General features: G+C 42.1%; 1 protein-coding gene across 8 annotated transcripts in view; it reads right to left on the bottom strand.

Annotated features, from left to right (window-relative positions):
• Positions 1-27,397, bottom strand: part of LOC133496551 (ERC protein 2-like) — a 145,738-nt gene that overhangs the window by 2,700 nt on the left and 115,641 nt on the right. Inside the window, exon 16 of one of the 8 annotated variants that reach the window (XR_009793815.1) lies at positions 12,975-13,121. The exons of the other annotated variants lie outside the window; for them this stretch is intronic. The gene's annotated coding sequence lies outside the window, so the exon portion shown is untranslated. The remainder of the gene's footprint in view (positions 1-12,974; positions 13,122-27,397) is intronic. 8 annotated transcript variants of the gene reach the window in all.

Here is a 27,397-nt window from a genome sequence, read left to right as displayed (position 1 = left end):
CAACAATGCTCGTGTTCTGGAGTTCTTTTTTTTTGGGACTGTTAGGTGAGTTCCAAAGACTCGGACGGGCAGCTTAAAGCCTTTCAAGCCTGAATGTTCTGCATCATTGTCTGACAAACTCTAAGAGGGCTTGTAAATGTTGGGTCAAATAGTAGGCTCCGCCCACAACCGGGTGAAAATCCAAGTAGCTTGCGTGCAGACAGTTTTAGAAAGAAAAATGTTTGCGTAAAATGACCCGAGATGGGTGTGCAGGCATAGAAGAGATGCACTTTACACCAGATTTAAAAGGTTGCACTATTGTAATATGTATCCTTTAAATAAACCTTAAAATGGTAATTAATATGGACTTTGTTCTTGAAAGTAGAACATCATAGATGAACAAAGGAAAAGTCTGAAGCAAGTACTTTAATTACTATATCAATGGGTACATGCACACATGCACCAACAAAATGACAACCAGCATGTATCCCACTACACATACACACATTTTTACAAAAATTTCGTTCTGATTGTCAATCTTGACTGACGCACATTCTACATTATACAAAGATGACTTTCGTATATTTCTAACCTCTGTGGAGGTTTTCATTGATCATCTCTCAAAAATATGATTACGATACAGATGGGGAGAATTCACAGTCACCAGTAAAGAGAGCTTGACTGGAGGGACACACTGGGCAACAGAGAAAGACGGCACAGTGTGGTGTGAAGAACAGGTCAGAAGGGCCCGGGATAGAGCAACCTTCTTCAGCAACGAGCTCCCACGCCTGGAAAAGGGCAAAGTGCCAGGTGAACCCTCTGCACAAGAACAATCGCACCGCTGTGTGCTGTCTTGATTGCTACAAGTACACATGTGGCAAATGTAGAAAGGAGATGGTGTGGCAGTGCCATGTATCTTCAACAAAATGTAATGGGTTGAAGTGCTGAAATCCCGCTCAAACACAAAAAACAATATGCCAACATCTTGGCAAGTGAGATTTTTGGAGCCTAAAGTCATTGGGTATTTTTACTCTCAAATCCCTTTATCCACATGCTGCACCGATTTGCGTGTTTGTGTGTTTCACTGCACTCATTTAAAAGTGAAGTCTTGTTTGAGTTTTGCACATTCAGCAATAAATGTCAGCAAGAAATGAAAAACAAAAGCTGGAGCCGAAATGAGGGAAAAATAATTGTCTTTTGTGATCACAGAAGTGGAAATATCATTACTTATTAGTTAGTTGGAAACTAATCCAGCGTTCACGAAATGTTTACTGCTGTGGCAGTTGTTTGCAGTGGAGCACAAATGCAGCTCAGAATATAGAGTGGCATTTGAACTTTATGCATGTATGTACAGTGAAGAAAATAAGTATTTGAACACCTTGCTATATTGCAAGTGCTCCCATTTAGAAATCATGGAGGGGTATGAAATTCTCAGCGTAGGTGCATGTCCACTGTGAGAGAGTTAATCTAAAAAGAAAAATCCAGAAATCACAATGTATAATTTTTTTAACGATTTATTTGTGTGATACAGCTGCAAATAAGTATTTGAACACCTGTCTATCAGCTAGAACCCTCAAAGACCTGTTTGTCCGCCTTTAAAAGTCCACCTCCACTCCATGTATTATCCTGAATCAGATGCACCTGTGTGAGGTCATTAGCTGCATAAAGAGGGGCTCAAAGATCCTTAGAAAGGTGAGGAATCAGCCCAGGACTACACTACAGGACTTGGTCAATGACCTGAAAAGAGCTGGGACCATCGCATCCAAGGTGACTGTTGGTAATACACTAAGACGTCATGGTTTAAAATCATGCATGGCACGGGAGATTCCCCTGCTTAAACCAGCACATGTTGAGGCCCGTCTTAAGTTTGCCAATGACCATTTGGATGATACAGAGGGGTCATGGGAGAAGGTTTTGTGGTTAGATGAGACCAAAATGGAAATTTTTGGTCAGAATTCCACTAAAGGCTCCGTCAGACCATGACGTTCTGGTCAACGTCCTCTGAACATTTCAATTGTTCTATTTTTCAGCGTTCTCAAACGCGGATGACACATCTGGCGTGTGATTAACGTGTGTCTAACGCATGACTTAACGTGTGTCTAACGCACAAAAAGTTTGTCTAACGCACGAAAAGCGTGTAACGGCGACCAAATAAGATACCCCTAAAAACCATTAGCATGTGCAAACGTGTCATTGGGGTGCGACGAGCGATTTGTCAACGTAAGACGAGCGTGTTGAGCGTGTGACCAATGGGTGAATAACGACAGAAAAGCATTTTGGTGGCGTGTAATTTTTTACAGTGGAAACGGCACTAAAACGTTGGAAAGTTCATTCTCACTTCAGTTGTTGTCATGAGTTAGAATAGTGAGCATCATGCCACCGAGAAGAAGAAAAATAAGGGCGCGGACTTCAGTAACTAGCGCTGCTTAGTAAGAAAGCTAAGCCTCTTTCATCACGAGCAATGTGTTTGGAGGAAAAACAACAGCAAGAGGAAGAGCACGTCCGCGAAGTCACGCACCATGTGACACCCCCTGGGAACCCTAAAAACCTTGCAAACCCCAGTGAGGACGGTCCGACAAAGAGACAAAAGAAGGAGAGAAAGGATTGCAGGATCCTGGACCGGGCTGTTGAGCTGTGAAGCATGGGGATGGTAGCATCATGATTTGGGGGTGTTTTTCTGCACATGGGACAGGACCAATGCACTCTATTAAGGAGAGGATGACCGCGGCCATGTATTGTGAGATTTTGGGGAACAACCTCTTTCCCTCAGTCAGAGCATTGAAGATGGGTCGTGTCTGGGTCTTTCAACATGACAATGATCTGAAGCACACGGCCAGGAAAACCAAAGAGTGGCTCCGTAAGAACCATATCAAGGTTCTGGTGTGAGCTAGCCAGTCTCCAGACATAAACCCAATAGAAAATCTTTGGAGGGAGCAGAAACTCCGTGTTTCTCAGCGACGGCCCAGAAACCTGTCTGATCTAGAGAAGATCTGTGTAGAGGAGTGGGCCAAAATCCCTCCTGCAGTGTGTGCAAACCTGGTGAACAAGTACAGGAAATGTTTGACCTCCGTAATTGCAAACAAAGGTTATTGTACCAAATATTAGAATTGTTTTTTTCAGGTGTTCAAATACTTATTTGCAGCTGTATGACACAAATAAAGTGTTAAAAAAAAAATCATACATCGTGATTTCTGGATTTTTCTTTTTAGATTATCTCTCTCACAGTGGACATTCACCTACAATGAAAATTTCAGACCCCTTCTTGATTTCTAAGTGGGAAAACTTGCAATATAGCAGGATGTTGAAATACTTATTTAAATTACGGAACCCAGTTCAATAAAAAAAAATATTGTAGATAATTATAAAAAAAAGTTTTGTAATTGAAAAGTTTTAAAGTTTAACCAAACTTACCTCACTGGTGTATGGAAGGGACAATTTTGGGGTCCAACTGGACACTTTCATGTCCATTAAAGGTAACCAACCATCTGATATGATTGATGAGAAAAAAGTAATGCTGAAATATAAATTACTTACATATATAAACAGACAGAGAGAGACAGACAGACAGAGAGAGAGAGAGAGAGAGAGAGAGAGAGAGAGAGAGAGAGAGAGAGAGAGAGAGAGAGAGACATTTGTAATTACACTCAATTGTATACTAAAATGTCAAGGGAAAACTTTAATGCTTTCATCGACAAGAGACAGGACAACAAGCACTTGAGAGATTTAACACAAACTCACATACAACTGACAGTTCAAATACAACCAGGAGTGCTGTTTGTACATTTCTCCTTGGTCGAGGTCATGTACTGTATACACACATGTATATGCAGTTATCATTTGCCTCGTGCGACGGGCGCCCCCGCAAACCACAGATGTCCCTCTTTGTCTCACACCCAAGAGATAATACAATATCAGAGAAAGAAGAGCAAGTTTTGCTTCCTTATCCTCTTATAAAAACAAAAGATTACATGAAGCTAGAACTGACTGTCTAAAGAAGCAATTTTGTAACATTTAGCAGTATCAAACCTTAAATGTAAACATTAGTTTCTTTCGGCTTGTCCCTTTCTGGGTCGCCACAGCGTGTCATCTCAGATGAACCTAATGTAAACATTAAATTAGCATATTAACATTGTTCTAAACACAGACACAGAGAACTCTCCAAAAGTTCACATCTACACAGACACATGAAGGATATGTGTGAGGTCATTTTGTGCCTCACTTAAAGCTATCCTTTTGAAATGAAAAGCTCGGCCATTTCTCCATCCACCCAGGAATCCAATCAGCCATTCCTATCTACTACTCCCTGAGATATTCTCATCCACCTCCCCATTCCTGGACTCTCTGAATCTTTCTGGGTGTGATCCAACAGGGTGAGCACTTTCTTATATAGGATACAGTAAATTATTGACGCTTCCAACAGAGAAATAAAAATTATTGCCAAATAAAAATGTTGCAAATCTTAAGAGATGGTGGTCTAGCTTACATTTGTCATCCTGCATTCGATCTAATAGCTTTCGTTAAATTGAACCAGTTGTTTTGATGACCTGGTAACCACTGACAAGATGACAACAAGTTGAATTTGTTGCTTCACAAATGCTCAGTTACAAGATTTAATTTATTCTTTTTCTTATTTGATCGACATACTGTATAGCAAATTATACACTGCAACTGTGAAGCCACTGAGAGTGAGCCATTGAGTGAAATCAGCCCAATTATTTCTTACTGCTAACTTATAATTAGATTGTTGGAGCAAACGTCAGTTATACGATGTCGAAATTAAATCCTTTCGTAGAAACCCAAAACATTTTTAAAATGACATCCCAGGAGGAGAGTGCATCTCCTCGGAAACAAAGCCCTCAAGAGTTTACTATTGCTTTTATTCCATTTTTCATTTTCCTTCTCTTTCTTTTTTTCTTCCCGACTTTTACAACTTCCTCCTAGATGGGGCTGCAGCCCTAACCCAAACAAAACTCAATTTTTTAGTTATTGGCCCTCGTGGCATGTAATGGAGAATCAAGCTAATTATCCCTACAGCTGTTTTCACTTGCTTTTTATGTAAGCAATACCTGGTTGATCCAGAAAGCAACAGTGAGGCCCTTCTTAGCGCTCCAGGCCTCCAGGCTGGCTGGAATTAGAGTGCAAAATGCCAGATTTGCGTCCTCCCCCAGTGCTGCCCATATGTACCGCAACACCCATCTCCCAGCATATAGCGTGCTCTAACGAAAGCCAAGCCGACACACACCCTTAACATCAAAATGTTCCTTTTGACCCCTTCATACACTCCTACCATTCCTCTTTTGATGTTTAAGAAAGTGACATTGAATCATTAAAATGGACTTGTATGACAAGTGCTCATTTTCTTCAACTTAGATGCTATTAAGTCCCTTATTAATGAAGGACGTGAGGGAAGGCGTGCCTCGGACCAAATTGAAACCATCTCCTGCTGTCATAGAACTAGAAAGAAAGCGCACGTGTGAATGGGAAAAGTGAGGATAGAGACAGAGGTAAAGGCAGAAAGTGGCATTTCTAGGATGGTTGAGGGGGTGGAAGGTGAAAGAAAACAATCCCTCACTGGCTAATTACATAATTTCCTTCATCTGAGCAAACAAGCTTGGGGAAAGTAAGAGTGAGTAAGCATCATATGTCAGACTGTGAGGTGCTGACGAGACGTCCGTGCGCACGCGGCTTCAAATGCTTTGATGGGCTGGACAATGGCTACTATAGACAACCATCCAAATGCATTTCAAGTGTAATCTTCTGTACAATCTTTTAATCCTTTGTGTCTGAATCAGACTACAAGACAAATTTGATCACTCACGATGACATTATGGCTGAGTACTGACTTAAAATCCGTCTCTGTCTCGGTCAGAACATTCGTAACACTACGTGACAAATTTCATGATATTTCTTGTCTTTTATGATCGGGGGGGCTAATCTTGTTCAAGTAATCTGTGGGACAGGGCACCATGACTGGAAATCATTTCAATGCCAACGGAGACAGCCATCATCGCGATGCTAATTTTGATTGTGGCAATGATTTGTGTTGACGAAAAGAGAAGAAGAAACGTGTGGTGCCATCGCAGTTGCTCTGGAGAGGAAAATTTGGGCTGTCCATTCTTCAAGGAGAGCTTGTAAAATCTGCAATGTAAGCAACATAATGTTAAGTAGCTACCTAGATAGCTAGCTTGTGCTAGCACTAACCTTTGTGCATTACCATTACGCTGATTCATGCTCTAAAGTTTGGTCAACATTGGTTTGTTCGTCCAAATAAATGTTGACAACGGTGACCAAGCGAAGCAAGACTCTGTTCCAAGACATGATCCAGTTGGTCGCCGTGAAGGTGCTATGTTGCAGGGTTCTCGCTGGTAAGTCACACTACACAGAGATATCCCAAAAGATGCATTTTGGCTTTGTAGGGCCAATTTTTTGATAGTGGATCATCACACACTACAAGGAGTTTTGTCATTCCCAACAAAAAAATGTCATACCCCATCCGGAAAATCAGTCATGATAGCGAATCAGGCTGCTAACAGTGCTTAAATCTTCTTGCCTGATCCAGGCATTTTAAAGGCAAATGTCCTTTCTGTTCAGAAGCCACTAGGTGGAGTTGAATGCTGATGAGAAAGCTACAGTGTCTTCAAAAAGCAGAGTCCATATATATCTGTGCACCGTTTCTAGCTCATATCAGACAAAGTCAAGACAGAAGTGTGCACTTTGAATACATTTAGACAGAGAGTTACAAAATATACTAGAGAGCAAAAAAAGACAGCCAGCTCCCAAAGGAAAGAGAACAATACCTCCTTTACCTACTTTTTTTTGTCTGTCTGTAATCCTGTGAGGAATGATGGAGGCCTGTGTGGAATGGTGGGAGCTTCGCGGCCAGGGTGTGTCAGTGTACTAATGATACAGGTGGAATTTACAAAACCAGTTGCTAATGGAGGGTTTTCTGTTTGGCACATTTTGTGCACACAGATGTTTAGCTCCCTGAGTGTGCGCTTCATCCAGTCCAAAGCTTGAAGACAAAATGTATGCAAATAAGACTGTACTGTATTCTAAACACACACACTGCACACAGTAGAAAGGCATATGCACCAGACAGGAAAGCGTTATTGGCAGGACATATTCATTTAGTGCTTAAAATGCCCTGAGGTAGATGATGAATAGTATAATGTTCATACAGGTCTTAAATACAGGTTAGTGCAACAACAATAAAAGGTGCATGGAATTCCACCTCTTCCCTCCCAAATTCCTCTCCTCCTCCCCCACCTTGTCTCCCTTGATATCTGTCTTATAAGTTCATCTCGGACTAATCTCTCCTTCACTCCGAGCTTCTGCTTCTAATCACAGGATTCATTTGCTGATCCATTCTTTTGTCCTGAGCATAGAGGCAAACGTTGCATTACATTGGAGAGAGTGCAGGAACTCTACCAGCTGAATCAAAGTCAATTGTCTTCCACAATCACAAGGGCATAAGAAACCTCAAACATCAGGCAACAGGACTGAAACTTTCCTCCTTGACTGACATTTACAGTGCCATATACACGCCAGGAGTTATTTTTCCCCACTGTGTTTAAAATAGAACCTTACATTATAGAATAAGAATAGGGTGAATATTCCCTGGAAAGGTCATTCACACTCACAAACCACAATTAAACAGTGAAAAAAAAGGGAAAAAAATGCAAGTTTTTTTTACGCTCCCGTGCTTCATGAACTAAATTCAAAAATCTAAAATGTTTTCCACATACACAAAATCACCATTTGTCTCAAATATTGTTCACAAATCTGCCTAAATATGAGTCAGTAAGCACTTCTTCTTGACCATGATAATCCAGCCAGAGAAATTAACATTCAATTCAGAGGCAAAAACAGCTCTGGCGGACATTTATGCTGTCAGCAAATCAATGGACCTTCCTGACTTGTCAATCACTCGTACTATAATAGCCAATCAGATAGCCACATTGTCTTAACCCCTGGCTTGACCCGCCCCTCTTGTCGTCATGTCCACAAGCCATGCTGGTTGTCAGTAGCGTGCGGTTGGAAAAGTTAATGTTACGAAGAAAATGGTCCTCAGATGCGCTTGGGAAATGTGCAATTCCGATGAAAGATATCCTGGTAGGTTACCAGGGGCCCGGTTGATTCATTTTCCAATGCCTAAAACACAGTTTCTATGATGGATTAAGGCTTAATGTGGACAACATCAACAAACACAAGGCTGTATGTTCGAACGTAGGTAACGGAGAAGTATCTTCTCTGAGTAGGATTAAATTATTATCAGTGCTCATTGCAGGAGAACAACTTTCACTTTGTTAGTGTATCACTGACCTGCTGAATGAAGTGTGTAATGTTTTATGCCGAAGAGTCGGGTGAGGGATACGTAAATGCCCGATGTTATGCAAGAGAAATGTGTAGTTGCCCATTTGTATCACATCGGACTTTTAAGACAGAGCACTGGGTTCGATTATGAGCCAAGTCAAATGAATACACCTTCTTCTTTTCCTTTCGGCTTGTCCCGTTAGGGGTCGCCACAGCGTGTCATCTTTTGCCATCTTAGCCTATCTCCTGCATCTTCCTCTCTAACCCCAACTGCCCTCATGTCTTCCCTCACCACATCCATAAACCTTCTCTTTGGTCTTCCTCTCGCTCTTTTGCCTGGGAGCTCCATCCTCAGCATCCTTCTACCAATATACTCACTCTCTCGCCTCTGAACATGTCCAAACCATCGAAGTCTGCTCTCTCGAATCTTGTCTCCAAAACATCCAGCTTTGGCTGTCCCTCTAATGAGCTCATTTCTAATCCTATCCAACCTGCTCACTCCGAGTGAGAACCTCAACATCTTCATTTCTGCTACCTCCAGTTCTGCTTCCTGTTGTTTCTTCAGTGCCACCGTCTCTAATCCGTACATCATGGCCGGCCTCACCACTGTTTTGTAAACTTTGCCCTTCATCCTAGCAGACACTCTTCTGTCACATAACACACCAGACACCTTTCGCCAGCTGTTCCAACCTGCTTGGACCCGTTTCTTCACTTCCTGACCACACTCTCCATTGCTCTGTATTGTTGACCCCAAGTATTTGAAGTCGTCGACCCTCGCTATCTCTTCTCCCTGTAGCCTCACTCTTCCCCCTCCACTTTTCTCATTCACGCACATATATTCTGTTTTACTTCGGCTAATCTTCATTCCTCTCCTTTCCAGTGCATGTCTCCATCTTTCCAATTGTTCCTCTGCGTGCTCCCTGCTTTCACTGCATATGACAATATCATCTGCGAACATCATGGTCCAAGGGGATTCCAGTCTAACCTCATCTGTCTGCCTATCCATTACCACTGCAAACAGGAAGGGGCTCAGAGCTGATCCCTGATGCAGTCCCACCTCCACCTTAAATTCCTCTGTCACACCTAAGGCACACCTCACCATTGTTCTGCTGCCATCATACATGTCCTGTACTATTTTAACATACTTCTCTGCCACACCAGACTTACGCATGCAGTACCACAGTTCCTCTCTTGGTACTCTGTCATAGGCTTTCTCTAGATCCACAAAGACACAATGTAGCTCCTGCTGACCTTCTCTGTACTTTTCCACGAGCATCCTCAAGGCAAATAATGGATCTGTGGTACTCTTTCTAGGCATGAAACCATACTGTTGCTCGCAGATACTTACTTCTGTCCTGAGTCTAGCCTCCACTACTCTTTCCCATAACTTCATTGTGTGGCTCATCAACTTTATTCCTCTATAGTTCCCACAGCTCTGAACATCCCCTTTGTTCTTAAAAATGGGAACTAGAACACTTTTCCTCCATTCTTCAGGCATCTTTTCGCCCGCTAGTATTCTGTTGAATAAGTTGGTCAAAAACTCCACAGCCATCTCTCCAAATTGCTTCCATACCTCTACCGGTATGTCATCAGGACCAACTGCCTTTCCAGTTTTCATCCTTTGTAGTGCCTTTCTGACTTCCCCCTGAGTAATCATTTCCACTTCCTGGTCCTTCACTCTTGCCTCTTCAACTCTTCCTTCTCTCTCATTTTCTTCATTCATCAACTTCTCAAAGTATTCTTTCCATCTATTTAGTACACTACCGGCACCAGTCAACACATTTCCATCTCTATCCTTAATCACCCTGACCTGCTGCACATCCTTCCCATCTCTATCCCTCTGTCTGGCCAACCTGTAGAGATCCTTTTCTCCTTCTTTCGTGTCCAACCTGGTGTACATGTCTTCATATGCCTCTTGTTTAGCCTTTGCCACCTCTACCTTTGCCCTACGTCGCATCTCGATGTACTCCTTTCGCCTCTCCTCAGTCCTCTCAGTATCCCACTTCTTCTTCGCTAATCTCTTTCCTTGTATGACTCCCTGTATTTTGGGGTTCCACCACCAAGTCTCCTTCTCCCCTTTCCTACCAGATGACACACCAAGTACTCTCCTGCCTGTCTCTCTGATCACCTTGGCTGTCGTCGTCCAGTCTTCCGGGAGCTTCGGTTGTCCATCGAGAGCCTGTTTCACCTCTTTCCGGAAGGCTGCACAACATTCTTCCTTTTTCAGCTTCCACCACATGGTTCTCTGCTCTACCTTTGTCTTCTTAATCTTCCTACCCACCACCAGAATCATCCTACAAACTACCATCCTATGCTGTCGAGCTACACTCTCCCCTACCACTACTTTACAGTCAGTAACCTCCTTCAGATTACATCGTCTGCACAAAATATAACCTCCGCTCTTGTAGGTCACTATATGTTCCTCCCTCTTCTGGAAATAAGTGTTCACTACAGCCATCTCCATCCTTTTTGCAAAGTCCACCACCATCTGCCCTTCAAAGTTCCTTTCCTGGATGCCGTACTTACCCATCACTTCTTCATCGCCCCTGTTTCCTTTACCAATATGTCCATTACAATCTGCACCAATCACAACTCTCTCGCTGTCTGGGATGCTCAGAACTACTTCATCTAGTTCCTTCCAGAATTTCTCTTTCAACTCTTGGTCACATCCTACCTGTGGTGCATAGCCGCTAACCACATTATACATAACACCCTCAATTTCAAATTTTAGTCTCATCACTCGATCTGATACTCTTTTCACCTCCAAGACATTCTTAGCCAGCTCTTCCTTTAAAATAACCCCTACTCCATTTCTCTTCCCATCTACTCCGTGGTAGAATAATTTAAACCCTGCTCCCAAACTTCTAGCCTTACTACCTTTCCACCTGCTCTCTTGGATGCACAGAATATCAACCTTTCTCCTAATCATCATGTCAACCAACTCCTGTGCTTTTCCTGTCATAGTCCCAACATTCAAAGTCCCTACACTCAGTTGTAGGCTCTGTGCATTCCTCTTTTTCTTCTGACGCTGGATCCGGTTTCCTCCTCTTCTTTGTCTTCGACCCACAGTAGCTGAATTTCCACCGACGCCCTGCAGGTTAGCAGTGCCGGGGGCGGGCGTTGTTAACCCGGGCCACGACCGATCCGGTATGGGATTCTTTAGATGAACGCTCATATTTGTTTGGCACAGTTTTTACGCCGGATGCCCTTCCTGACGCAACCCTCTGCATTTATCCGGGCTTGGGACCGGCCTACAGATTGCACTGGTTTGTGCCCCCATAGGGCTGCATTAAGTCAAATGAATACACCCACTCACTTATAAAGACTACAATGATATTACTCTTGATCTTAGTAAAAAGTACTCACCCTGCTTTACATGCGCAGTATGATTCCACTATCTTATCCTGTTGGATTTGAATATTGTTTTTTGCATCAATTGCCAACATTTAGCTGTAATTCTGACATTGCGTCCTGATCTGTCCAAAATCTTAATTCCGTCTACATATCCTTGCATGAAATAGTTGAGACCTCTTTGTAGAACTCTCTTGGACAAGTCTGGCGCATTTGGCAAAAAGCATACCCCAATATTATCTGGAATACGCGATAGAGAATCAAATTCAAACATGTTCTGTTCAATTGCTATTTTGTAAACTTGTGGGACATGGCTAAAGGGGCAGAGCTTAATCGGAAAGGTCCATTGAAAGCTTCTCCAAAACTTACATCTGTAGCATTGTTCTGTGTGATAAAACTTCACATTTTAGAGAGGCCTTATATTGTGAGAAGCCAAAGGCACACCAGTGCCATCATTTTTCTGTCTAATCATCACTGACATACCACTATGAGTGTAAGCGAAATGCTTTTAAGTACAGATTTAGTCAGATTCGTGAACAGAATTTGAGCGTGATAAGCATTCCATGTACATATAAAAGATCTTAGTCGAGTCTTATTTTCTGCTCATGAATAATGGGAGAGGAAAAAAAAGTGTTGCATTTATACTCTGTGTTGAGTTTATTTGTCACCATGACAATGGAGGTCCCATTAGACTAGGAAGAAGTACACAGCAAACAGATTTTTCTTAACCTAACAATACTATACTAAAAATAAATGTCATCCTATTTTTTTAACTTGTTTGATTGTGGTACTGGAAGATAGCACAATAAAAAATGGTTTTAGGTGCAGTGTCATACTGAACAAATAGTAGTTTGCTACGAAGGTCCAGCGTTGATCATGGTCAGGTCAGGGGTAGTATAAGTGTGTGATGGAAGAGTTGAGTATAAATGATAGATCTAAAATAGATCTAATTCGAATTCCACAACGATTGAAGTTTAAGACCACATTACCACCAAGCAGTACAGTTCAGTCCGAGGTTCTTGTGCAGGGTCTGTGACATGGAAGCAGCACACCACAGAATCAGCCAATGCAACTATTAAAAATTCTTGAAGAAAAACAATGCCATATTAAGACTATTTCAAAATTGTGGTTTGTTAATCCCACTGCATTCCCTTAGTCACATGTGAAGTGATAATTTGGTAAGAATGTGGGTTTAAGTAGTCGGGGACCTGTACTACTTTAGGCTACAGCTGGATGGCAAACATGACTGTTCAGAATGAGACTCCAGACATTGTATGCAGGAAGGGCCAGAGTGGGCTTTGACATCTGAAGGAAACTCCTACAAATCTTACCACTCTGTGGTTGGCATGCTTCTTTCCTTGGCTGCGGTATGCTGGCGGCATTAGGCAGAGACGCAATGTGGCTGGACAAGACGGTCAGCTGGCACTGTGGTTGGCATGAAGTTGTTCTCTGCGGTGGCGGTGTCAGAAAGCGGGACCCTGTGCAACGTCATACAGAATGGCAGTCTTTGCACTTGACTATAATAAAGCAGGCGGGTATGTTCAGTGGTGTGCCGCAGTCTCGGGACTCCTGTATGGGCAGGAGCTTGCTATTATAAGAAGACACACACTGGACCTGTTGCTCTCCGTTCTGCTTTTTGACTTTTTCCTGCCTATACTTTACAAAACCAAACGATCTGTCGGCAACACCTTGACCTCAATCTCAACCTCTCAGTTGAGCTTCAACAGCCCGTTATCACCCAGGTTTCTGGGCCTTGAAGACGCCTGAACGTAGATACCAGTACATGGTTGGTTGATGGGGGTGTGGGCGGAGGGGACAATGAAACTTGAACCCACATTAAAGCACCTCCATCAGGTAAGAGATCAGGGGAGGCATATATTCTCTCAGTGTCTGCGGGGGTCTGGGCTTCTGGAGCCCTATCTCACCTCCATCTGGAAAGAGAATCTGAGGGTAGTCTGATGGTCTGATAAGAGGCCACGCTGACTGACATAGTAACAGCCTCTCACCCCTATCTGAAAAAATACATTTTGTGGATGCAAACTTTCTCATAAGGGCATGGGAGGGAAGGCTGAGGTGATTGCTTTGAAAATTTGGGACGCAAAAGTGCACGCACAGGCATGATGACATTTACATGACTATAAAGAGAAACCTAGATCTCGCAAATAAGAGAGGAGGATATGACCAGCGAAGGCCAGACTTATTTCATTTAGTAGAAACGTCTCCCATGACAACTCTTTTACACGTGCTTGCGTGTCACACAAAATACGACCTTGCTCATTTTCTCCTCCACCCCCAGGGCTCTTTCCGGATGTCATAATAGCCACTTGGCTCCATCCTCTGCTTGATGTCTTCTCAAGATGGCACCAAAACCAATGACCCTTCAGTTCTCACTCCTAAAGTATCGATTCTCATCTCTACTATCCAGCCCACACACTCAAGATTTCTCCATCTGTTCTTTATTGCCCACAGTTCAAGTTCTGACTCTTAACTGATTTGCCCTCACAACATACTCAACTGGGGAAGTAGCAACTTTCCCAGAGTTCTGTTTTTTGACAGAGTTTAAAGTTTTAAAATTCAACACACCTTGATTAGACATAATAACAGCCACAAAATTAAAAAAGACCGTTTCACAACCCCCTGCCTAATTGGCATAACAAAATGTTAATAAATGATAGTGAACTTTATCTACAGCACAGCACGAGACATCTGTGAATGGGAGACTAATGTGAAAGTAGACCCTGGAGAAGTCTTGTCATGTGGATGTGTGCTTGCTCCAAAGGGTGCAAAGACAAAAGAACTTTCAATTGCAAATGTATTGCTTTAGTCTCACCTCTTTTGACAATTTTAGCTAAATTAAATGAATGTGCATAATCCTTCAGAGTCCAATCTGCTCCGAAAGAAAAAAAAAGGTGCACATGATAAGACCATGCAATTATGTAAGTGTCTGTTTCTACTGACTATATTTAAATATTTCGTACATTTACCCCAATTGGATTTCTTATATTAGTATGTCATTATTCTCAACTCTTTGCTGCAGTTGATTGGATGAGTGGCTACAGTCTAGATTGTTAGAGCTTGCTCTCAAGTGAACTGAGAGTGTTTGTTCTGGCGCAGCTGCAGCGTGATGGTTAATGCTAGGTAAGTCCGGTCTCAGGAAGAACCAATCATCTTGTTGCCTAGGTCTGCTTGCTGCCCTTCAGGTCAGAAGGAGCCCCAGGACATTAGACACATTGGATACACACTGGGGAAAAGAGCTTTTACAATGCTTGGTGGTCTGCTACTGATCTCTCTACCTAATGCCAAGCAGTTAAGTGCCAATTTTGAGCAGTGCCAAAAGGCTTCACTGTTGACGGAGATGGCAAAAATATGACTGATGACTCGATCGTGGTTTTAATGATTCCTTGTTTCATCACAATCCTTAAAAAAACATGCATGTCAGATCAAGCAGTGTTTATGTGTGTGTGCGTGCACTCACATGTATGCACTGTGGGATCCCAGCACCTCGAGGCATGAATGTGAGTCAATGAGTAAAATGGGGGAAAAGTGATCATCAAAAGACATGGATTTGGAGGGATATGCCCACCTTTGCACCCTTAGGGTCAAATGGGGGGCGGAGTTTAGTGGGAGTGAGATACGAGAGACAGAAACGATACACTATTTACACACTATGGAGATTCTTCACAGCAGAGGAGGACCACGTATGATAAGATATTTAAGGGGGTTATGACAGAATACCCTAAACTCTAAAATGCCGCTGCTGGGCTGTAAACTGACTAAAACCACTCACACTCTGTGAAAGCATCATGACAATTTGAATACTCTGAGGGATGCTCTGTAGAATGTCATGGAAAGGGCTATGCATGTAACACTTCAGTGGGGATAGAGCCAATTGTAAATAAGCCTCAATGAAAGTGACGGAGCGTGCAGATCCAACCATCCATCCATTTTCTGAGCTGCTTATCCTCACAAGGGTCACGGGAGTGCTGGTCCCAATCCCAGCAATCATCGGGGAGGAGGCAGGGTACACCCAGAACTGGTTGTCAGCCAATCGCAGGGCACGATTCATAGTCATATTCACACCTACATATTTAGAGTCTCCAATGAAGGCATGTTTTTTAGGATGTGGGAGGAAACCAGAGTGCCCATGTAAAAACCACGCAGGCATAGGGAGAACATGCAGATGCCACATAGGCAGGGCCGGGATTTCAACCCCAGTCCTCAGAACTGTGAGGCCAAAGCTTTACAGCTGCACCACCGTGCCTAGTGTGAAGATAAAAAGTAAATAATTCTCAACAGTTTTGACAAAGCGGCTCATGTATTTTTAAACGTTATTGCATAAATACAGCGTAGCCCATAAACAAGCTTTGAGATAGTGGTTCAGCAAGGGTTTTACATTTAGTCTAGCTGTGGGACTCATGCACCAGGTTATGATGCACTGCTAGCATAAGCTAAGAAAATATGCTTTGTTATGATCGGGAGGAATGATGTACAATCCAGCTGGAATGATATTATACGTAAACATGTCCTCGCCCTGTTTATGAAAGTCTGAGAAGGGGAATATAAATGTGCTAGCTAGGTTAGGATCACTGTTTCCTTTACCAAAAACTTATGATCTGCTGTTCCAAACATCTAAACATCAAGGCAGCATAACAGATTCCCATCACTCCACTAAAATGAGTGGTAAAAATATATTGAGGAAAGTGCTTCCAGTAACTGGAAAAGATTCCATTCGGTATGAAATGTTACTTTGTGAGTGTGTGTACGTGTGTGTAAACTTCCACCATTTGTTTGGGCGGCGCTGGGAATAGTATCGGCTTAACGCTGAAAGAATTCAGGCCTCCCGAGCAAGGTCATGTGCTGATGTTTAGTAGGAGCTTTCTCAGGTCACAGATTGTGACTTTCAACCATCACTCACATTACCCCAGATCCTTGAGTAGGCCAGTTAAAATGGCATACCCCGCATTTCTCCCCCAGTTTGCTGTAATGACAGATGACAGCCGTCTCAGTCGACATACCTAGTTGAAGGAGAAGTCAAGCAAAATAGCTGCAATGAAACAAATGCCCCTCACATTTGCAAACTTAAGGCAGGGTCATTTGGAATTTTGAAGAAAAAAATGCAGTTCTTGAGCTTACCAAAACATTTTGATTGATTTTACATATATTTCCAATATTGTAAGCACTGTTTAATGGGAAATTGCCTGTAAAGGGTGTGCAGTTCATAACCGACTGAAGACTAGATAAGTTTGTAACTGTAAAACTTGACTGACCTGAACCCCTTTAAACACCTTTGGAATAAAGTAGAATGTAGCTTGTGAGCCCGGAGAAAATCCAAGCAGGCGTGGGGAGGACATGCAAACTCTATGCATGTGGGGCCAGTGTCAACCTTGAACTGCCTTGCAGTGATTCCACGATGCAAACCAGTTATTTACTGTGTGAAAAATAATTAAGTGGTGTAGTGCACAGAATTGGGAAAAAAGAAAACACACACAGCTGACAATTTTTTCATGTAAATAACGGAATGCTGGTCTAGATGCAATATGCAACATATGCTGGATGTTGAAGGTGTCGTCAATGAGACATAATAGGGATGGGCTTGAAATGTCAGATTTGAACATGGTGCCAAATCTGACCCAAATAAGTGAAAAATACACCCAGCAGAGACTGGTCTGATGGCCTGAAGTGCATGGACTACAATGTACCTGATGCTTGCACTGCATCAGTTCTTCTCCATACTGAACAGGAATGCTGCCACCAAAATCTAGAACCCTGGTTCATAATTTTTTTCACTGTACTGTATATGTGTGTGTACAAGTGAGAGACTGAAAGTAATCTGCAATAGAAAAAAGTAAAAGTTCAAAGTCTGCAAACTAAATCACTTGAATATAGAAGCATGGACAATTAATTAGTAGCTGTTGCCAAACACTACATACGAGTATTGGCCTGTTGGTGACACACATACATACGTGTAGTGTTCACATAAGGCGAATGCCTGAAAACATTGATATGGTTTGGGTACCAGTTTCCTGAGGCAGACAAAATTCCTTGAGGATTTTCTTTTTTTGTACATGTACACATTCACCCCTGAGTATATATTTTACAGGTACGGTTTGGCAGCCATTGGCTGGATCTCATTTCATATCCGGAAATCTAGGTTTTGTCATGAAAACTCATGAAATTTTTAACTGTGACATTGTGATGCTGTTCAGCTCCGTTTCAAATATCGAGTCTCAAAAGAATTAAACTGACGGACGGTAATTCATTAACACTGGCTGTAGAACTCTGCACAAAGCGGGACAATTCACTCAGGTTTTGCCATGTCACTGAATCGTGTTGCGCTGGCATAAAACATTGTCAAAATGCCATCTGGAACAAGTGGGTGGTGAAAATAAACGATGGTTGGAGTGAATACATGAGGTCTGTTGACATTTTTTAGTTGTCAGTAGTTTTCACCATCTCATTCTGTATTTAATAAGGACACCCATTCACATTCATTACTCCACTCATCGCATGGATTGTTGCGTCCTCATCTGCATATGGCGATGTCCCCATGCAGGGCTATCATGCAACTTTTAAAGGGAATGGAAAAGCCTGATGAGATTGAAGTTTCTGTGCCGTCACCCACGCCAACACAGACGTCCCACTTTTAAATGCACCAATCGGTACTGTGTATCTCCATCGCAATCTGGTTTGGGGCCGTCCCAAAAAAGGACATACTCTGACTGCAAAGGACAATCAAAACTGCTGAATGGATGGTCAGCACCACCCTACCCACTTTTGAAGTCTTGCACGCCAATCAAACTAGGTCCAGAGCGGGTAGGATCCTTTTCGACATTCCACATCCTGGCCACCAGCTCTTCCAATTCTTCCACCCAGTAAGCGCTACCGATCGATGCAAGTCAAAACTAGCAAGCATTCAAAAATGTTTCCCCTTTGAGAATTAAGTGATTACATTATTGATCAGCGAACCTACTATTTTCTGCTTTGTGCCATTGTTGGGATACACCCTAATTTCCTGCTGGTCCAATCAGTATTTATATTAGTAATGTATTCTGTAGACTTTCGCATGATTTGTCTCTTTAAACTGCTCCCTTTGCACAATTGTCAATCCACTGGTCTATAACGGGAACCGCGAGCAGGTAAGGCCACTCTGTACAGGTTTAACATAATGTGTGGCATTGACACACTCTTAACTGTCCTAAATGAAGAAGACCATCTTAAACATCTGTGACTCTTATAAGGAACCGTTGCTATTAGCTGAATGTCTTTTGTTCTTAGTTTAGTTTGTTTTTTGTTCTGAATGTCGTACTAGGGCGGTACTGACTGCCCGAAGACAAATTCCTTGTGTGTTGTTCCACACTTGGCCAATAAAGCTGATTCTGATTCGCTGGTCTACAAAATTACAAAATCCTCATCCAGCCTGCCTCCTTGCAGAATTGCGCCAAACTCAGCACTGGTCACGAAAAATGAAAGCGCTGTTTTGGTATAAATGTCTTGTTTGTTTTTTTTTTTCATGACATCACGGTGTCTATGCATCAATGCATCCCTTTCCTACCACTTATATTGTTCAGGGTTGCAAAGCAGCTGAAGTCTGTTTTCGTTGACTGGGGTGAACTATACCTTGGATCGATCACCAGTCAATTGTCGGGTACAGACAGAGACAACAATTCATACTCATGTCACGTTAACACATCCAGTAAATTGGTAGGACTTGAAGGCCAGTTTATTGTGACTGTTCTATATTTTTATATTTTCTACCAGCCTGTGTAACATGCCTGGCTCAGTGGATCTGCGGTGTATTTTTTTTTCCTGGGCTATGCCTGATAGACGAGCATCGTTGCAACAAATATTCTAAGAAACTTTCTATTCAGTTCCAGAACATTCAAGTAAGGAAGCAGCAAATGACAAAGGCCAAAGCGTGACTCAAGGAATGAGAGGCAGAGATACAAACAAGAAGTGATGTTTAAAAAATGAAGGGGTGTAATAACAGTGGTTAAGTCCTGCTCTTTCATTGAGTAAATCTGGCCTGGGCTTTTTCACAGTGTAGGAATCTCCTGCGACCCAGATGAAAGACTTGCCCTGAGACGGGGTTTGTAGACAGCACGAGGAACAGGTGACAGCTCTTCCACACATGGATACATTCACGCACGCAAACACATCTGGATGAACACACGCTGAGATCAGAAAAGCACAGAGTGACAGCTTCTTTTGTGTCACGGAGAGCCTGGGGGATGCCTTTCGGAGGAACTCTCATAAAACCGTACATCTATCATCTGGGCTTGAAGAACCACTTAAAAAGAGTCAATACAGGATGCGCACATACCACACACTAAATATGCGGCGGGTATGACAAAGTGCATTCAGACGTAACAAGTTTAAGCACGACAGGCATCATGTGAGTTGAACATACGAAATGAGAACAAACGTGCACAGCTGACACACAGAAACAAGTGCATAGGAAATATGTGGAGCTGGAGAGGAGCCTTATGATGCACAGTACAGAGATGGCCACATTCACAAAGGGTGAACATAAATCTTATTCAAAACCCACTTTCACCTATTAATACCAAGGCATGGATACTTACATTACACATGGACTCTCAGAACAACAAGAATTCCGTCTGTTTACTCAATAGTTGTGTACTGCAGAACATGAGCAAAAGTGGCCACGCCAAAACATTATTGTGAAAATAAATTTACCTTGGGCTGTTCTCTAATGTAGCAATGTTCCCACTTGAGTGAGGTGTGGTTTCGAATGATACAGAACATACCGTACATGATAGAACACCTATACACATCAGCTAAAGCATTAGACCCAGCTGGTGTATCAAAAATGCTTGCTGCCTTTATAGTAGAGTTGCAATAGAAAGATGTTCTGCATAAGTATCTTGTGAGTTACAGTATTGCTAATAGGGATCAAACTGACCAGTTGACCCATCGACTGTACCACTTCACAATAGTCATGGATTGTCAGTCATGTGGTAGGGCAACAACACTGATACCACACTAATATCAATAGGTGGCGGGTTTGCTCAGCAAACTCCTGGTGGCACCTTACACAAGTGGCACTATTGTACTAAAAATGAGACTGGTTGCAACGGTCACTTTCAAAATATTCATGTGAATCCTTAAATGCAAACAAAGGACAAGTGCTACACACCCATCTCAAAAGGCACCCGCTAACACTACATTGGAAAAAAAAACACCACTTAGATTAAAGAATGGGAATACTGCAAATCTATCACATTTGTATGATCTTGGATTAAAGGAAAATGTATCATCAAACTTGTACATTAACATTTTTATTCAATGCAAACAATGCTTGAATTTTGGAACAAACATTTCCAGTGATATCCAAAACGTTAGCTCTTGCTAGCTTAGCTTGGTCAAGTTTCAAAGTACAGCAGCAAGTTTCAGTCCTCAGACACAGTCACACGCACATACAAGTGTTACACAAGTCACACACCTTTACAAGTTCTGACAGTCTGTGAGATCAAAAAGGTATCTGAATGGTAAGGAGTGTACTAGTGTCTAAATGTGATAGGCTAAACCCATCAGTGATGGGTCAGTCCAACCGAGGATGAGAGAGAAAGTGAGTTAGCAATCTTGAATATGGAGGTGTAGTGAGTTGATGACTGAAAAAAATATCAGCGACGTTAACAATGATCAAATTAAATTGCTAAATTAATTTATCATTGACTAAAAAAATCTGAAGTCATTCAACCCCTAATTGCTACGCAAACAGAGGTAACAAAAAGTGAAGCCGTTACTTTGGTAGTCTAGTCCAATTTTGACAATGGAAAGACCAAATAATGCATACTTTACCAAACTTAATGCAACTGTACTGTTTGGTGGTAACAAAGCTATCATCGAAATATAAAATAGTCCCACCTGAACCATGCTCATTATGACCAATAGCTTGCGTTGTTTTCACAGAATATGAGAAGATTACACAGCACTATAGTGAGCCAATTATGCTCTTCAGTAAAACACGCCTTGAGCACCAACAGCTTCGTAATGATGATGGCTTAAACGTTTTCACCAATTCAGCTGTCCCGGCCATCCTACACGCACATAAACATACTTGGCTGGTAAGGTAACGCGCGCACAGGCACACACACGCGCGCACACGCAGGCACACATTTACACTTGGCCACAGAAGCTGACAGAGTCAAATTGAATCCTTGTGGTAAACGCATAGAACATCCATCCAGCCACAAAGGGCCGTCTGTGTGTGTGTGACTGTGTGTGTGTCAATATATATATATATATATATATATATATATATATATATATATATATATATATAAATATATATATATACACATACAAACACGCACACAGTGTGTGTATCTCTGGCCACCATCAGCTGCCAGGTCAAGGATTGTTTCATGTTGAAATGAAGAAACAGTTGTAGACGAACTACAAGTTTGCGCCTTCCTCTTCCTCATCTTCTCAACATCCTTTCTCCACTGGCACTCCAAACTGCATCACCTATGACCCAGTACCAATTCACTACTATCATTATGCAATTAACACCAATTAAGTCATTTGGCTGTAAGAATGCGTGTATGCGTGTGCGTGTATCTGCACGCACATAAGTGTGCGTGCGCCAGTACATGGGTGTGTGTACATGCGCATGATAGGGCAATTACAACAGCACAAGGGAGTCTTTTGGAAGCGGAGAGCACTGCAATCAACCAATCAGCCTTCAGATGGCTTTGACATGAAAAGAGAACGCGGCTGCTTCTAACCCTGCGGGTCAGCCCCAATTTACTCTATTTACCCACTCAGGAATGGCTCTGTGTGTGTGATGAAGGAGACTGAGAGAACGGAGCTGTGGGGGATAAGGCAGGCGGGTATTGGGTGCAGAAGAGCTTTGGGGTTTTGGGCAGGTGAATTGTAGTGTTCATGAGGGTGGGCTGGAGTGGAAAGAAAGAAAAGAGAGAGCGAGAGCGAGAGAGAGAGAGAGAGAGAGAGAGAGAGAGAGAGAGAGATACCTTCAGGTTGTGTTAGCAAAGCTAAAAGCCCAGCATTTGGAGTCCATTTTCTGACTATATACCCTTGAAGAGACACACACAAACACACACGTACGCAAACACACAATATTTCCATACCTGAAAGCAGAAGAAGAGTTCCGAAATGACAAAAGATCTGGCAGTGTTTAGCCAAATGTAAAAAAGAAAAACAAATGCTAATACAGTTAATAATTATTTCATCATCTAATTTCTCAATGTTTAGAATCTTGTGATTAAAATCCCCCACAGCATGTTTGAATTACAAATTGCCTTGAAAAGTGCACATCAAGGCTGTGCATTCTGTAATGGAATGTTTCTGGATCTTCTCTTAATTAGGGGTAAATATTTTGAATTTCAACCAATATTAACTTTGTGTATTGCACTATTTTGGTGGCATTGGCATGTAAAAAGTGCAGTGATTTTTGTTGTTGTTTTGAAAGTTCTTGGTATGACATGGTAATAATAAATCTGCAACGTTGCATCAACACACACTTGGGATTCAAATTTCGAATTGCAGCGAAATAGCAGCAAATGGTCAGCCACTTATGAAAACTAATTGTAGAACCATAACAGTCTGCTACGCTTGGTGTGTGGTGGGTTTTAAAGGGAAATGTAAATTTGCTCCTAAATCCCAATAAATAATCAGCTGCTTGGTAACCACTGGTGACATGTCAGTCTGGGATTCCAATTGGCAAAAAAAAAAAAAAAAAAAAAACAAGTATGTGACATTCAAATATATCAGTGACTGTGAAAATGAAATGCAGAAGGGGCCACCTACTGTTTGCATGATTATGTGAAGATTTGTCCTGATACTGGAACGGCTTAAAAAAACCTCAATTCACATTCAACCGCCTCATCACTCTCTCAAAAAAAAAAAAAGATCTTAAAAAAAGTTTTCTTTCCCTCCAATTCTAAGGGTAAAATTGTGTTGATTTTACATGTGAAAAAGCATGTTTGTATTGCTTTTTGCACAGGACAAACCGACCCACAGATCAACACCCCAGCTGTGAGGGCTGGTGCCAGTGCTGGGATGCAGACCAGTCAGCTAAACAGGACCAGTCATCCCTTCATCACACCAACCACCCTTCTGGCTACACAACAAGGAGAGGCAGAAAAACTGAAAACAGACAGCAAAACTCAAAGAGAAACAAGAGTCAGTATTTCCACAGCTCCGAGTCAATAGTATCACATATCTAAGGAGGGGGACTTGGAATAGCCTATATCTTCTGCGTTTGTGTATTAGTACAAAACTGTTCTGCTTTAGGGGTTCCGAATGTGCACTTTAATCAAGACAAGATGACTGCCACAGGAAGTCTTCCAGCAAACGACAGGAAGCAGCAACACAAGGACCACATCATTAGTGTCGCTGCTCTCTCCAAAGCCCCGCAGCCAATAAGAGACTTGGACATAAAGAGTGGGGGTGTGACCTGTGGCATGTCTCTATGTCTTCTATTTGTCTGCATGTAGCCCACAGGCAGGAAATAAATAACTTTTATATGTTCAGTAGGGCCGTAAGTGCGCAAAGAGAAGGTCTGTCCTTCAAGCTAGAACGCCATTAAGATCTATGTAGCTTTTTGTTGCCGTACCCTCGCACAACATACACAAACACCTCTCCAAAAAAACATTCTCACCAGCATTCTCTGTTCTGCAAGCCATCATGGCTAAAGACACTAATTTTTGTTGATGGCTTACAGGTGGCCAGCGCAAGGTGAACCACTTCCACGTCGCTGGCCGACAGACAGACACATGCAGACAGGCATGCCTCTACGTATGCCGACAGTAAAAATCAATCCTTTTACAAACCCAAACATCAAAGGCAGAAACACACACCATATTAAAACATCCGCAGAAAAGCATATGCCCTCTCGTAAAGTTTGAAGAATTTCCAACTAAGGGTCAGAGTCAGTTCCAGGATGGGGGAAATACCAGAGAGCGACAAACACTTCCATAAATTTCTCTTTTCACATTTACGATCTATTCTACCGCTAAAGTAGTGTTATGTGTACAAGTATTAGATTGCAGTATTTTTTGTTTTATTGGAACAAGACTAGCGAAGAACTCTCTTACTCTTCAACTGCCAGCTTCGATCTAAGCAGTATGATGTAACCGCGCCAAATGACAGTGATATTATGTAGAATGATGTCTGAGCTTTATATAATGCATATCCCACAATTTGAAGATTAACTCTGAAATGTTGTCCTTCGTTGAAATACGTCAAGCTTAATCTTCTGAGACAAGCACGAACACACAAAACTACAAATGGAATGTTTCAAACTGTATATTTCGCACACTGTTGATTTTTAAGGTTGAGCCCCACTGAAATTATAAAATTGCAACATTTTTTTCCCCTAACTTTTTTGTTTTAGATTTTCAGTTTTTCTCCACGTGCTATATATATTTCATGAAACGCCATCTGCCATCTCATAAAGGTTCATAGGCAGCCGGAAGAGGTATGTTTTGTGTGCATTGAGCACTTTGAAGCCCGACCCTTAGCTTCATTAAACACAAGCCTGAAAGTACTTTCAAGGAACATGTCGATGTTGCATGTGCACGTACACAACCAATAAAAATGACCCGTACTTACAAATTGAGAATAGCAGAAGTGATCAACCACATAAAAAAAAAAAGTCCCAAACTTCAAATACATAGTGTACCGACACCAAGAAGGACCACAGGGGGCCCACCTGCATGCCTCAAGATGAATAATGAAAACCTGAAAGATTCATTTTTCCACATGGTTTTCCCACATTAATGTTTCAGACCATCAAACAAATGTAAATGTCACATAAAGAGTTAATAGATGAATCAAACATGGTGTAACGGGGATTTTTGCCATCAACAAGCAATGCAAATATTGTAAATTCTTCTCTCTGTGCCATACTACTGTGACCGATACTCCAAGTGTGCTATATGGATGAATATTTTGAGACCTGTAATATTAAAGACAACCAAAGATATGCAACTTATAGACTTGAACCAACTAGACCAAAGTGGTTGGGGAAAACTTGCCGAGTGACATAATTTACAGTCAACTTGTTTTTAGAATATATGAAGCAGAAGAACATGTAAACTCCAAAAAAAAAAAAAAGAAATCATCACTGTTTTGCAACAAACAGTATAAGAAGGTGTAATCCTGAGTGAAAGACAGTTAATTATCCTCTTTCATCTTACAGTTTGCACGACATGTAGACAAACAAACATGCAAACAAGAAAAGGACAAAGGTGGAAGGAAGGGATAATCCTTGTTGAGACATGCAGGTGATGATGGGAGGACCTCCTCGCACGCATTGATGGAGGGCTTACCCCCAGCACTTTGATACACCTCCCTGTAATTGCCTGTGCACATTTTTGGAGGCCGAGGGTTAGAGTGCGTGTGTGAGGGAATTTCCTTTGTTGCTCTGTCCGTCCATCTAGTTTGTTACACTTAAACCGGAGGATGACACCCTTAATCCTATCTGTCAATCTGGGCCTTTGTAGCAGCACTCAGGCAAGGAACTGGGATTCGCACTTGTTCACTCTCTCCATTTCCTGATATGCAGACACAGACGCACGCACACACAAACGCACGCACGCACGCACGCCGACAAACACTTGCCGGGTAACACGCTGAAGCGGATCTGAAAGAGAACAAAGCATTTTTTTCTGTCAAGATGAGCAAACAATTTTACCACATCAGTGAGTGAGTGCATGCGTGTTGGCATGTGCGCATGTGCGCGTGTGCACAGACAAGTGATGAGCGAGTGAGAGCAGCAGGAAAAGAACATTGCACAGCACCTCACTTTAAAACCCACAGAAATATCATTCAATAGGCAATCACGATCATGTTGATCCCGACTGTTCTTCTAACGTCGTCCTGCCCGCTTCAGCGTACTCAAAGGGAATGCAAATAATACCCACAAAACATCTTTCAACAGTTCTTCATACAATTTCTGCATGGCCACAATAAAAGCTTGATACTGTTTTTGATATTTTCCTGCACACTCACAGAAATAGCCTTTGGTGAATGGGTACTGAAAATGTTGCTATGTCAACACACGCACAAAGGGCATGCCCAATTCAACACATTCCTGCTGCTGCCACCTTGCACTTCCCTATTCAGGTGAATAACATGAACCATTACAATGGCAATCACGCAGGAGGTTGGTCCGAGATGATGTAACAAATGGGTAGAGATTAAAATGGACAGAATAGCAATTATCTGGGTAGATTTTATTGCCTAGTTCAAAGGGACGTGCTCAGCTGTGAACATGTGTAAAACGCAGAGGCATCCACACAGAAAGACACATGCGCACAAATAAATGATAGCTAAGCCAGTTATTACCTAAGCAAAGAGTAGGTAGTCTGAAAGGAATGCCTGCTGTGAAACAACTACTTCCAGACACCAACTCGGGGGACAAAATACAAACTGAACCTGCACACTCACATGCAGATTGTGTGAGAGAAGGAACTACGTAAAAATAATTACAAGGTTAAAACAACAAAAACACATGTTCCACAGTTCACGTTTTGTCTTCACTACCAAAAGTTCTTGGAGTACTGAAGATGAAGGCATACGTGTCTGATATGTGTGACTAAGAGTCAGTTTTTGGGTGAAATCATGAAAAAGTGACACACATGTTTGCAATGACTGTTTGGATTTGACTCCTAAAAAGAACTCTGGTATGCCATCTTTCAAATTTGTTAAAATTGGACTCGGGTGTAGCGGGATGGCGACAAAGCTGTTCCCCACAATAGGTCTT

The sequence above is a fragment of the Syngnathoides biaculeatus genome, chromosome 2 (assembly GCF_019802595.1).
Source record: "Syngnathoides biaculeatus isolate LvHL_M chromosome 2, ASM1980259v1, whole genome shotgun sequence".
Taxonomy (NCBI): domain Eukaryota; kingdom Metazoa; phylum Chordata; class Actinopteri; order Syngnathiformes; family Syngnathidae; genus Syngnathoides; species Syngnathoides biaculeatus.
Note: the sequence above shows the minus strand (reverse complement) of the source record. Positions and strands in the feature narration are given on the sequence as shown.